The sequence below is a fragment of the Eumetopias jubatus genome, unplaced genomic scaffold (assembly GCF_037043125.1).
Source record: "Eumetopias jubatus isolate StellerSeaLion01/CBP00866 unplaced genomic scaffold, mEumJub1_p1.0 scaffold_16, whole genome shotgun sequence".
In the NCBI taxonomy this organism is placed as follows: domain Eukaryota; kingdom Metazoa; phylum Chordata; class Mammalia; order Carnivora; family Otariidae; genus Eumetopias; species Eumetopias jubatus.
In genome coordinates, this window is record NW_028274822.1 from 58,321,734 (window position 1) to 58,334,365 (window position 12,632).

General features: G+C 46.0%; 1 protein-coding gene across 1 annotated transcript in view; it reads left to right on the plus strand.

Annotated features, from left to right (window-relative positions):
- PTPRM (protein tyrosine phosphatase receptor type M) overlaps positions 1-12,632 on the plus strand; it is an 824,025-nt gene that overhangs the window by 781,263 nt on the left and 30,130 nt on the right. The gene's annotated exons all lie outside the window — the stretch shown is intronic.

Genomic DNA, 12,632 nt, shown 5'->3' on the forward strand with positions numbered 1-12,632 from the left:
GGTCAAGGCCAGAGTAGAAAATGAGGACATACTGACTGAGTTTAAACTTAACAGAAGCTTAGCTGAGGAGGGAAGAGAGAGAAACATGGCAGCCGACAGAGGGGCATTAACAATTAAAGGATATTTTAAAGGTGGAAGACCTTTGAAAATTTTATGTGTTGAAAGAATCAGGAGAAAGAGAAATTGAACATCAACGAGTAGACAGCCGAGGGAGTTTTTTCCCCAAGGGGGCAGGAGGGCCGGGATGCAGAGTGCTGGTCTTCAGTTCAGCCTTATGAAGGATGACATCTTGTTCTCTGAGCCGGGAGAACAGAGACAGATGAGGATGCATTTAAATAAATGGATCCAAAATATAAACAACAACCCTGGAATTGCACCCTCTCCTGATAACATTCGTTTTCCTGGTGATGATCCAAGCAAGGCCATGGGCTGAAAGACTTGAGGAGACTGGGGAAATAGCGATTTGAGGGAGGCCCAAGAACACAGGGGAAGGGTGTTGGCCTGGGCTGGGAGCTGGCACGCTCCTGTCTTAGGAAGAAGGTAAGAATAGGGAAGGGAATGAGCAAGACGCGGTTGGCGGCAAGAAGGGCCAGGCTGTGCGGGAATCCTGGGACAGCCAGTAGCCAGCGTCGTCACAGAACTGACCTCATCTCATGACAGAGGTGAACACGAGGGCATCGTGGGCATTTCTCAGGGACTAAACTAACCGGTTCTCACCGCCCAGCCTTAGTTTACGCATCCTGGAAATGAAGGGACATGGGTGCCCAATGAGATCTAAAATTCCATGTTTACAGGAGGAGTATTTGTGTGTTTATCGCTTACATTCTGTCTCCAAGATCTGCTTGAATAACAGATGCATCTGCAGCTGAGCTCTCTTTTAATGCCCGTGGCCTTGGGACCTCCCTGGCGCTCACTGTGTCTGCTCTGAACACCAGCAGCAGAAGGAAAGTATGGAGTCTGGATTTTCAAAAGGGAATGATTCAGGGAAAAGACATGAGTGTCGCTTCCTCAGGAGAGAGCTGTCCACTCCTATCTTCTGCACTGTTGCACATGAATTTTGTAGATCTAGAGTGGAGTGTTGCGGTGTGTGATTCGCTACCAGTGGGACCAGTTCTGTTGGTGTTCTATCTATATTTAATTTATGCAGGCCGTAAAAGATGCTCAGTCTATAATTTATAAACTTTCTTTTCAAAATGCTGTAATCGGACTACAGTAAATTATTATTTTGAGAGAAGGTATTCTTTTTAAAAGTTCTCAAAATTGCCTATCGCAATCCACCGGTTTATCAAGGGACACAATCAAGCAATCTTACATTTCTGATCAGTGGTACCACCTCTGTCCCTTGCGTGCAGCAGGAAAAGGGTTTGGGGGAGAATGTGACTGCTTTAGAGAACTCTTGCAAGCATTTAATAAAGATAATCTATGCACACCCCATCGTGTTCTGTGTAGCTGCAAGTGTGACTTTTGCATCTGGAAGACTATCTCCTGGTGCATAGAAATAGGTATCTAACTCCCCCCCAAGTCCATTACAGAATCAGCATTGTTACCTAATGTCCATCAGTCCAATGTGAATAGCAAATCTCCTTAATTGAAAGGTAAACTGTGGTATAAAGGACGTGGAAAAACAGGTACAATTGTAAAACAAACTCGTTCCACTAAGAAACACTTCATGGACTACTAAATTGGGGGATGATTTTGAAGAACGTGAGTCTAAAGGAAAACAAATACTCTCAGAATGAAGCGAGGAGAAAACCACATAACTTTATTCTCCAATCTTACTGAAGGCTTATTATGTACTTTAAATTACGAAGTACTGCATTTTAAGGCTTAAAGTAATGAGGTTTCTTATGTAAAATTTGATACCCATAATGCTCCCCCTAATTTCTGGAAAATTTATTCTGGTAGTGTTCCTATAAATAAATATTTGTGTTTGTGTGAGAGTGAGTGGGTGCGTGTGTGTGTGTGTACACGTACCTGTATTTTTTAAAAGGCAAGCTATTCCCCTCCTTCACATTTGCTCACATGGGTAACTAGACTAGACTACTCTTTTGCAACGTTCCCAGTCCCTGAACCTGATAAAAGGTTCTTCCCAGATATATTCATCACATACACTCACACATACACACACACACACACACACACACACACACACACACACACACACTCCCTTGCTCACACATCCTTCCCTCAGTTTCAGAAATGCGCTCTGCCTTGTTGGGAACAGCCAACTGCTATTCGTTCTAAGTGCAGACTGTTGTGTCTGTCTTCTGGATTCTGTGTGAATTGTCACGGTGAATTAATGAATTTCCCGTGGGGAAGACAGAGTCAGTCTCATATCTGCCTCACACACCTCCTATTTCCCTGCTGTTGTCCGCATCAGAAACCTTAACCCCTCAGAGTCTTTGTTCGTCTCTCCTGTGGCTCTTCTGGTGCAACTCCTTAATGTGCGGGTATCAGGTGACCTCTCCACCTGCTGTAGGGGAGGGCCAGAAAGACAGAAGGGCGGATCCCTGCCTTTAAGACATTTACAATCCAGTAGTAGAGGCATGACACACAATTGTATACCAGGAGGAACAAAACACCCTTGGATACCATTTTGCCCTTCCCTGCCAGACAACAGGCCCCTGTGAGCAAAGAGTAGCTTATGTCCTCTGTGAATCCCGAAAGTCTGGACACATAGAAAGTATTGGAAATTAGTCAGTAACTGTTTTTGGAAGAAGCAAAAGAGGGTATATGTAAGCTAGTGCAAAATAACTTACTTGCTGCAAGGGAACTCTCTGTGGACTGGCGTCCTTCCCTTGCTGTCTTCCATGTTGGGAGAACACGCTGAAATGCAAAGTCACACATTTGTGTACAATGAGGTCATTATGGGTGTGAATGGGGTTCGCTGCAGCTCTTTGGGTTATGACAGAAATAAATCTACATTTAGCCTACTTAATTAACCCTTTTGTATTAATTCTCAGCAGTTCAGCCTAATCCATTATGTCCCTTAAAAATAAAAGGGCGAAGTGATTTTTTTACCTAATGGACGATGAGTTATAAATTAGGCTTTGGAGTCAATTCTTCACCTGCTAGGAGTCCTCTGACGCTTTCCTATCAGCCATCTCTGATCCTGCCATAGTGCAGGACATTGCCAGATCAAAGCAAATTTGCAGGTCTGAATACCAAGAGTCTCTCAGCACACGTGCTCCTGGCTCCCTGGGTAACTGGGTTCAGCTCTTTAGCATTCTCCAGCCGACCCCATGGAGATGACTGTGGGGGGCCGGCTTTCCTGGTCACCACCATCGAGCCCTGTCACTCACTGTGTTGCCACAACTGACTGGCCCTGGAAAATCCTCACGTTCATCTGTGTCTGGGCTTCCTGAAGAATCACTGCTTTCTTGGCCTGGCCTTGGACCCTCTCTTGTCTCACTCCGTTCCCACAAACTTGATCTGCAATTATCTAGGTGGTCACCTGCCTCACATATTTACTCAGCCAGATAACCCCAAGCCGTTAGGGCAAGGCAGAACAAGGCCTCAGAAGATGAAGTTAGCAGATCTAGAAAGTAGAGAAGGGGAAAAAAAAAAAAAATCGCATTCAAGGTAGGACATCACTTACTGTGGGTTTCAAAAAGAATAGGATATAACAGCAGTGTGCAAAGTGGGGGGAAAAGCAATTTTCAGGTGCTCGTGTGAGCAGAACAAAGGTGGAGGGCTACTGCAGCCTTGAGATCATCCCATATTGCATCCAATTACACTGCCAAGAAACTACAGCCATATGCTGCCCTCGCAGATGTACGTGTGACCGGGGCTGCGCTATAAAACTCTCAGGCGAGTGTCTGTAGGGCACTTTGGGGTGCGGGGCTGCATGGGCAGCAGATGGACAAGGCACCCGGGACCAGGGCATCCTAGCCATCTCAAGCCAAATCAGGAGTGAGTTTGTGGGAGTTTCAGTCCATTCAACTGGCTGAATCACATACTGCGCATACCCAGGATAATTTATATGATGCTCAGTCAGGTATTAGGTGGGTCATCTGTCCACGTCCCTAAATTCTTCCAAGTCTCTCGCTCTGTTTAGCGATTCCTGCGATAACCTAATGAAGAGGACAGAGGAACAGGCCAGGGAAGGCAGCGACTCGTGCTCACTCCTCTTTGGTGCTTCCTTAACCCCTAGAGCCATTGACCTTCCCAAAGACATTCACTGGAACAGGTGCATATTCTCAGGCTCTCTCCCAGGAATTTAGCCCAGATCTGTGTTTCTGAAATTAAAGTTGATTGTCATCATAATCCTGGCATCAACCATAGAGCGTGAGCTGTTGTGATCAATAGAGCACGTGGCATGCCACACTTCTGAACCACAGAGGTGCCGGCGCAATGGTAAGGGGGCACAATGACAACTACTGATAAGAGCTTTCTCTTACACCAGCCAATGTGGTGGGTCTTTAGGCCCTCACCGTGGCTCTGTGGTGTAAGCATTATGCTATCCACACCTCCCAGATAATAAACTGAAGATTTCAAACATTAAGAAACTGGCCCAAGGTTATGCAGCTAGCAGCTGTCAGCTCACAATGAGAATTCCAGAACCACACTCTTGACCACTATGCTATATGGCTTCCCAAAAACCTCATTCTAGAGTCTTGTAATCAGGATAATTCTCAAACCTGAGATAATTTGAAGTCATATGACCTACTCTCCTCATCGTCAAATAAGGAAACTGAATACCAGAATGTTTCTGTGACTTTCACAAAGTCACATGGCTAGCTCACAACATGCTCTCCTGCATGCCAACCAGGCCTCTTTCCATTACACCATGCTGTATTATCACTAAATGTGATTTTCTAGAGAGGTTACCTTTTTTATCAGTCGTCCTTAAAAATAAATTTTATGCCTCTGCCTAGAAAAGTGTGTATGTGTGTGTGTGTGTGTGTGTCATGTTTTCAAGAACATTTCTGGTCTGTAAATAAGCCAGAGAGGTCGTATCCTGACAGCCTAGGAGGGGCAGAAGGCCAAGTCCCTGAGCTCACCTCTAGGAACCCCGAGGTGTATCCATTATGGTAATCACCCCATCTGGCTTCTGCAGGCAACCGGCCATTGTCTACTTCGCAGCTGGTGACAGAGATGCCTGACACGTGAACCTGGGCAGTCACCTGCCCCTAGATCCCCCAAACCCAGCCAGTTCATGTATGCATCCCCACATCCAGCTTGCGCTCTGCCCTTAGTAGCCCATCCCAGCAGAGCAGCTGGCGGGGCTGCAGAGAGCCCTGAGGTGGTTCCAGGGATTGCATGTGCTCTCTCAAAGGAACTAGTACCCTTTAAAAATGTTAGTCTTGCAGAAATCCATTTCCTGCATCCTCCGCCTCTTCAACACCATTTCTGCTGTTTTAAAACCTAGCACCAAAGTTCAACCAGGACAGTGTCAGAAGCAGCTGGAGATCATGAAATAGGGCCTGTTCCTACTGCTGTTCTCCCTCCCCTGCCACCCCGACAGGGACTCAGGACCACGCAGGCTTTCTAGAGATGACCCTGCCAACTTTCTCCATTTAGAATGCCTTCATTGCCCCAGCCATCCACGGAAACTGCACTTCATCTTTCTGATCTCATCTGTGACGTGGGCTTCCTTGTGCAGCTTTGAATCTCTTCCTTTAGAAGTGATATTCCTTCCTACAATTTCCAATAGCCGTTTTCATTTTGCTAATTTTAGCAAACATTTACTTGTGCCAAGCATGTTCTATCTAAGAGCTTTAGGAACAAGAATGTAGTTAATCTTCACAAAACGTTATTATTATCCCTATTGTGCAGATGAGAAAATGGAACCACAGAGAGCATAGGTAACATGCCCAAGGTCACACAGCTGAGAAATGAGTCCAAGCTTTGAACCCAAACAGTGTGGCTCTGGGTAATGTGCTCACGACTATGAACCTTGCCTCTCATTCTGCTCTCAGATTTGTTATTTACATGCCTGTCTCTTCACAAGAATTAAGACCATAGCTCATCCCTCTCTGTACTCCAGCAATGGCTGGACTGGGTTGTGCTCATGATGGGCTTCCAGGGCTGTCTGCATAACTGGCAGGCAGCCTCGATACCACTACCCCTACCCTGAGCCTAGACACAGGCTTGGTCACATTGAAGGCACAATGTGGACCCCTTCAATTTCCTAGTCTGCCTCTTAGAGTCTCCCAGCTTCGGATTACGTGTTTATAAAATAGAGATAATACTGTGACCCCACAAAGTTAGCATGAGATGGCGTGCAATCCCAGATCATTCTAGAACTTAGAACAATTGTAACCTCCATATGGTCTAGTCAGAACAGTCTCATGACTTGCACAAAGTCAACAGATTTAAAACTATAAACCTGAAAACTCCTGTGTAAATCTAAATTGTTACCCCATTGAGAGAAAATATGGATCCTTTTTCTCGGAGATCTATCAGATTTCACTCTAAGAAATGTCCCCTCGGGAGATATATAAATATAAATGTAGATGTAGACATAGATGTAGATACAGATATCATGTTATCATTGCTTAAAATATTTCTGAAACTCCTCTTTCAGAATGATCTTTAGAGTACGTGACACACACGTCCTATTGTCCTGATGGAGAATCTCCCTCCTGTGGAAGGAGGACTTACCTTTGGGGAATGGCTAAAAGTCAAAGCCAAATCTACTGACTAAGGTGGGAACAAGCCATCTGGATAGATGTGTTCCTTGGAAGAGCTGATGCTTTCTGATCTAGTTGGGTAGGACTCTTTCCATCCACATGAACTAAAGAGAGAAGTAACAGGACAGATGATCCCTCAGATGGTCTGTAAGATGACCCTTATAATTGCACAAGGACCATATTAGTCCATCCATTTCTTTACAGTTGATGAAAAAAAAGTGTTATGGATATGGGTGTCACAGTTGTGCATTATTACAAGTATTATATGTAATATTAATTAATGGGTGCGGTTGGAAAACCAGATAGAAACCCAGGAGCTTTGCGGGGGGAGGGGGGTGGGTGTTCAACAGAAGCTTGAAGATGTGAAAGGGGGATTTACTCCGGCTATGAAATGCTTTTCCCAAATTCAAACTATCCAGACCTCAAGAAGTTCGGGATTTAGTGCCAGTTTCAAAATGGTCTTCAAGGATGTTGCCCAAGGGAGGCCCCAGGGCCAAAGGAAGCAGGTCTGGAGCTAAGAACTAGGAAACCTCTTATAAGCCAGGTACTTCATGTCAGATAATCTTCCCAAGCCCCCTATGAAATCAGTGCTATCATCCCATGTTATTTAGGAGTAAACTGAGGCTCAGAGAGTGTAAGTCACTGGCTGCAACACCACAAGCTAGCAAGGAAAAAAGCAAATCCTTGTCCATATGACTTTATCACAATGAGACCTAAGTAATCTGTATTTTCAGGGTATTTAAATGAATGAATGTTTTTATTGCTGTGAGAGCACTGTAAAAAATTTTTTTGGGTTATAATAAATCTGTTCCCTTGGAAACTTGGCTGGCAACTTCTCTTGGCTGGGGATCTTTTTGGTAACTGTGCTTCTAGCAGTGTTCTAACTCTTGCTGTCCCAGATCTCTATCAAAGCTGTACTCGGTTGGCCCCGCACACAGCTATTAATAGAACTGTGGTCACTCTTTCTTTGGATGGCTCTCGTTAAAAAAAAAAAAAAAAAAGAAGTCTGTTGAAAACTTCTTGACAAATCAAAACTCTGAACAATGACTTTTTCTTTTTTCTTTCTACCCCTTTACAGTTGTGTTTATTAGATCACACTATGGTGCCCCCAGTTTAAGAGCTAACATTCAATTCCTTAAGCCTTCTTAATTATGAGTTTCTTAGCAAAATGGGTCCTAGGACCCATGCACAGTACACATAAATAGACCTTCACGGCCTGCCCCAGGCTCCTTCCTGCTAGCTGCTAGAGTTGGTGATAACGGAAGACACCAGGAGAAATGCAGCAATTTGTGATCCTGGTTAAAAATGAGCAATGGTTTCAGAGTGTGCTTCCGTTCTTCCCGCTCGCACCCAGCACCCATTACACCCTCTCTTGCTCCTAAAAAGGCAAGGTAGCCAAAATCATTGCAAAGCTTCCCACCTGGTATCGGTTCTCAAAGCCAGACCCAGCAAGACTGAAGAAAGTATAATCTGCCTTGAGTTCCCTTCCCGCAGAGAGCCTTGGACCAGAGATCAGCGCTTGGGTCTGCAGCCTCTCCCTCGCCCCCATCCAGCTCATTACCTGGATCAAGTCACTCGCCCTCCCTGCACCTGCCTTTCTTCTGCTTCTTCACTTTAGGACACAAGAAACGGAAGGAATGAAGAAGACAGAACAGAGGCCGGCCATGGCCTGCGCGGCTCTTTGTCTCCGGCCAATCGCTTGCCCTCTCTGAGCCACTATGTGCAGCCACAGTCGGGAGAACACAGCCATTCCAAGTGCTGAAACCCAAGCAAGAAAGCCTTCTGGGCGGCACTTGTAATGATCTTGAAAATGAGTGTTTGGAAACTGGCTCTCTCTGGGATTCCTCCCAGCTCTATTGGAGAGGAATCTCCTCCTTGCAAATCATAGACACCATTTTCTAAATTCTGTTGAGAGTTCATCAGACCCCCCCTAGTGGAAGAATGGACTGCTCCCAAGTCCTCCCTGTCCCCAGAAGATGGTTTGTAGGAAAGAAGAGTAAAGGGGGCACTGGAGTTTCTATTTGCTTTTCCTTTCAGAAACCATGCACGCACGTCAAAGCTTTTCCTTCTTCCTTCTCCGGAGACCCCCGCTTCACCTCTCCAGGCCCTTTGTGGACTTCTTGCCCTGGAACTCCTATGGTCACCTGTAGTCCAGATCACAAAAGTATCACTTAATAATAAAAAGAAAAGAGGAATGTCCATACTTTTTTGAATGAAACGTCACTGGAGCAAATGTTTTTTCATTGCGTGATACCACTTACTGCAGTGGTTCCCAAACTTCTCTGCACTTCCGGAGTCACCGGGGAGCTACGAAGAGCTACTCATCCCTCTGCCTTGCCCCAGAAGTCATGATCTGATGGGCACAGAGCTTGGCCTGGGCTTTGGAATTTAATAACCACCCTCCTGAGGGACTCTAATGTGCAGACAAATTTGGCAGTCCCTCACCTCATCTTAGAACCTCTGACACAGGGACTAAAATCAGCCCCTCCCTACAGACCAAGAGCCAGAGGTTGAGCAAACTTGAGGCTCTTCCCCAGGCTCAGTCCACCTTCAGGAGAGGGCTGGACTCTGCAGTCAGCTTTTGTTGCCTGAATCCTTGCAACTCAGCCTGTGGTCTGCACGCAGGCCAGCAGCATCACCTGGGAGCCTGTCTGAAATGAAAATTCCGGGACCCCACAGTGAATCAGAAACTGGGGTGCAGCCCTGCTTGTTTTAACAAGCCCTCCAGGGGATTCTGATGCCTGCTGAAGTTTGAGAACCTGCTCAAGAGATGTCACGATGCCCTGATGGTAATGGTAATGTGCTGCCAGACTCAGGTGCATAAAGCCCCCAGGGGTCTTCTGCCTTTGTTGTACTTGGGATCAGCTGGCTGGTTAAAATTGACCAACCTCGAATAATTTTTTTTTTTTTTTTTTAGGCAGCTACAAATCCTGGAGTTACTGTTTTGTGTACTGTTTCGTGTTTGTGAATTTTAAAGCCAACAAAGACACCCCCCCCCACACACACACACACACACTTGAAGGCAGGGGTTTCCTCATGCACCCCCGCAGCTCTCCCCGGTGATGCGCTGGCAGCGGCACGCAGGGGCTGCGGCCCGATCCATAGCCCAGTGCCGCCGCCGCCAGGGCACCCAGGTAATTAGACGGGCCTGATCGGAGCCTTGCTTTCTGGGATGGAAACTGTTGCCTTAGGTAATTGGGATGCATGGGAGGCACAGCCTGTCCTAAAGCTGTGCAGGTAGTGCCAGGCTGCAAAAGGCAGCCAAGCCTGGCCGACAATCAGAGGAAAGAAGCATCTGGTTCTGCAGTTCCAAGGCTCCAACAGGTGCCCCCAAACCACTGGTCTTAACATCTCTGTATGCAGACCCTAGAGGCCGGGAGGTAATTCAGGCTCCAGATTCCCCAAGCAAGGAAAGTCTGCCTCTAGAAAAGCATATGCTCCTCTTACTTTTTTTTTTTAGCAAAATAATAACTTGACACCAGTCCAAGCAGTTAAAAAAAAAAAAAAAACACTAAAAGGAACCCAATTTAGAAAGGTTTTTAGTAGGCTAAAAACAGATGTGGCAAGCCATTTCAGGATATTCCGGGAGATGAGCTGGAGAGGGCGGGCTTCGAAATGTCTCATCTGCCCCTTCTGGGCCCGCCCAGCCAGGTGCCTCTACACGGGAGAAGGCTCTACCCATAAACAGGTTCTGGAAGGAAGCAGCCGCAAGGCTACCTTTCTGCTAATCAATGCTCTGCTCCTGTGATGCTCTGGGCCGGCGCGGAGTTAGCCCCACTCAGAGCACTCCAAGCGGCCAGCGCCCCCCGTTCTCGTGCTTCTGTTGGAGGGCGGTGGCACTTGTCCTGCAGGGGCTCAGCTGTAGTTAGAGGCCCTCGTCGGCCCCCAGGACCCCGCCACCGCTTCCTGCCGCCAACGCCTGGGGGACCCCGGCTGCATCTGTCGACAGGGGAGCGGGGCGCACAGGGGACCTGGGGGGACCAGCAGAGCCAGCCACGGAGGGTCCGTCAGGGTCACAGTAGCCTGTGGAACCCTAGCTCTCCCAAGGGAATTGGAAGAACCATCCCAGAGAGAAACGCTAACCGTTCAGTACACTGCAGGGACTTCTGGTGTCCCTGACTCCAAGGCATTAAAGCCCCTCACACCCATATGTTTTGAGAATCTGGGATGGGGAGGGTGAGGAGTCTAAGATGGAAAGTGACTGTGGGATATGTCTTACACTGATTGCATTCTAATAAGGTATCTTTATTAGGTACGATGCACCCAGAATTGAACAGGATGCAGGTGCGGGTGTGTGTTTTGTTCTCTTGTAATTTTCCGAGAAATACATAGGTTTTTGAATTGTATATTCTTTCCATTGAAAACTGTTTAATTTTAGAAATGCACATACATACTCCCTTTGTACCTATCCACTAGCGTCTGCTTGCATAACTGGAATCACTATACGGTAAAGGCAAGTTCCCAATATAGAAGGGACTCCTGTATGTACCATGAAAGCATCTTTGTTAATTAGCATTGTGAAAGTAATTAGGCATTCTGTAAGTGAAATTAGGGTTGCTGTCAAGTTAGACATCATCACAAATATGCATGATCTGCCTAGATTCACATTATGTCTAGGAAAGGAGCTGGAGAAATTATCCTTCCTATTGTGGAGTATTTTAAATGCAGCAAAGTTATCCATAATGTAAACTTTTGAAATATTATATATAAGCCATAATACTTATAAATATTTATACTTTCTAAAGTCACAGATAATGTTCCCATGAGGAAAAAAAAAAAAGACTCCCAAAGCAAACTAAAAATTTAATGAGGACAGGGACTATCTTTGTCTTAGGCTCCAGTGTGTCCCCGGCTGCTAACATGTCTGGCTTACATCTTGCCAAGTAAAGCTAGGAAGTCTTACATCGAACTGCGCTGAATCAGCTGCCAAAAAGTTTCCTGAGAAAGCAGGATAAGATAATGATCAGACATGCACCACACTGGAAACATTAGTGTACCAAGGTGTTTGGCATTCTGGAAAAGGTCATCTCAGCCTGTACTTCTTTCTGCAAATGCTCGCAATCTGGGATTGTCTGTCCTACGCTGCTTCCTATGATTTTCTCCATGAGGTCAATCCTATATGAATCTGTTGACTGTTTAGTGTGTACAGGACACACTGGCGGATGTTGCAAGGTTTGCAGAAATAAGTAATACAGCACCCTTCGTGAGCGGACAGGTAAGAAACAGGATCAGGCAGTGTAAGAAGGGGTCCTACTCACAGAACAGGCATGCGTTATCAGAGGATCAAGAAGAGAGAGAGAGCGCGCGCTCTCATCTATGGAGCAAAGACTTTGAAGGGGCGTGGCATTTGAGATGTACTTTGAAGAATGGATAAAATCTTCAGCTGGGAAGGTATGAGTGGGAGGAGAACAGTCCAAGCAGAAGGAATGGCATGAGTAGGAGTTTGGATCTGGGCGAACCACTTGTCTTTGAATATAAAATATATGTGGATAAGAAGGCCAGTAGTAAAAGATAGAGCAAAAAATGGTAGTTGTGGCCAGATAAATGCATGCTGAGCCAAATTGAATTTCTATTTAATTTTCACAGGTAATAGTTGGAAATAGAAGCTTCTTAAGCAGGGCAAGTGAATGCTACTGGCATTACACTTTGGAAGGGTTCTTCTGGGTTGGTATGGGGACAGTGCCCACACAGGAAGTACCAGAGCCTGAACTAAGATTGTGACAGAGGGAATAAAAAGTTGGAAAACATATTTGAGACATCATTCAAAAATAATCTTAGACTTGGCAATTGGTTTCGGAGAGAAGGAATCGGCAGATTGTGTGCCTGGATACCTGCAAAACTCATGGTGTCATTGACATAGGGAGTCAGCCAAGGGCAGTTGATGGGGGGGACCAAGGATTCTCTTTTAGAGGTATTGTCTTTGTGGTGCTGGAAGGATCTCCACAGGAAATGCCCACAGAACGAGGCAGAAATTGAATTCAGCACTTGGAGAAACGG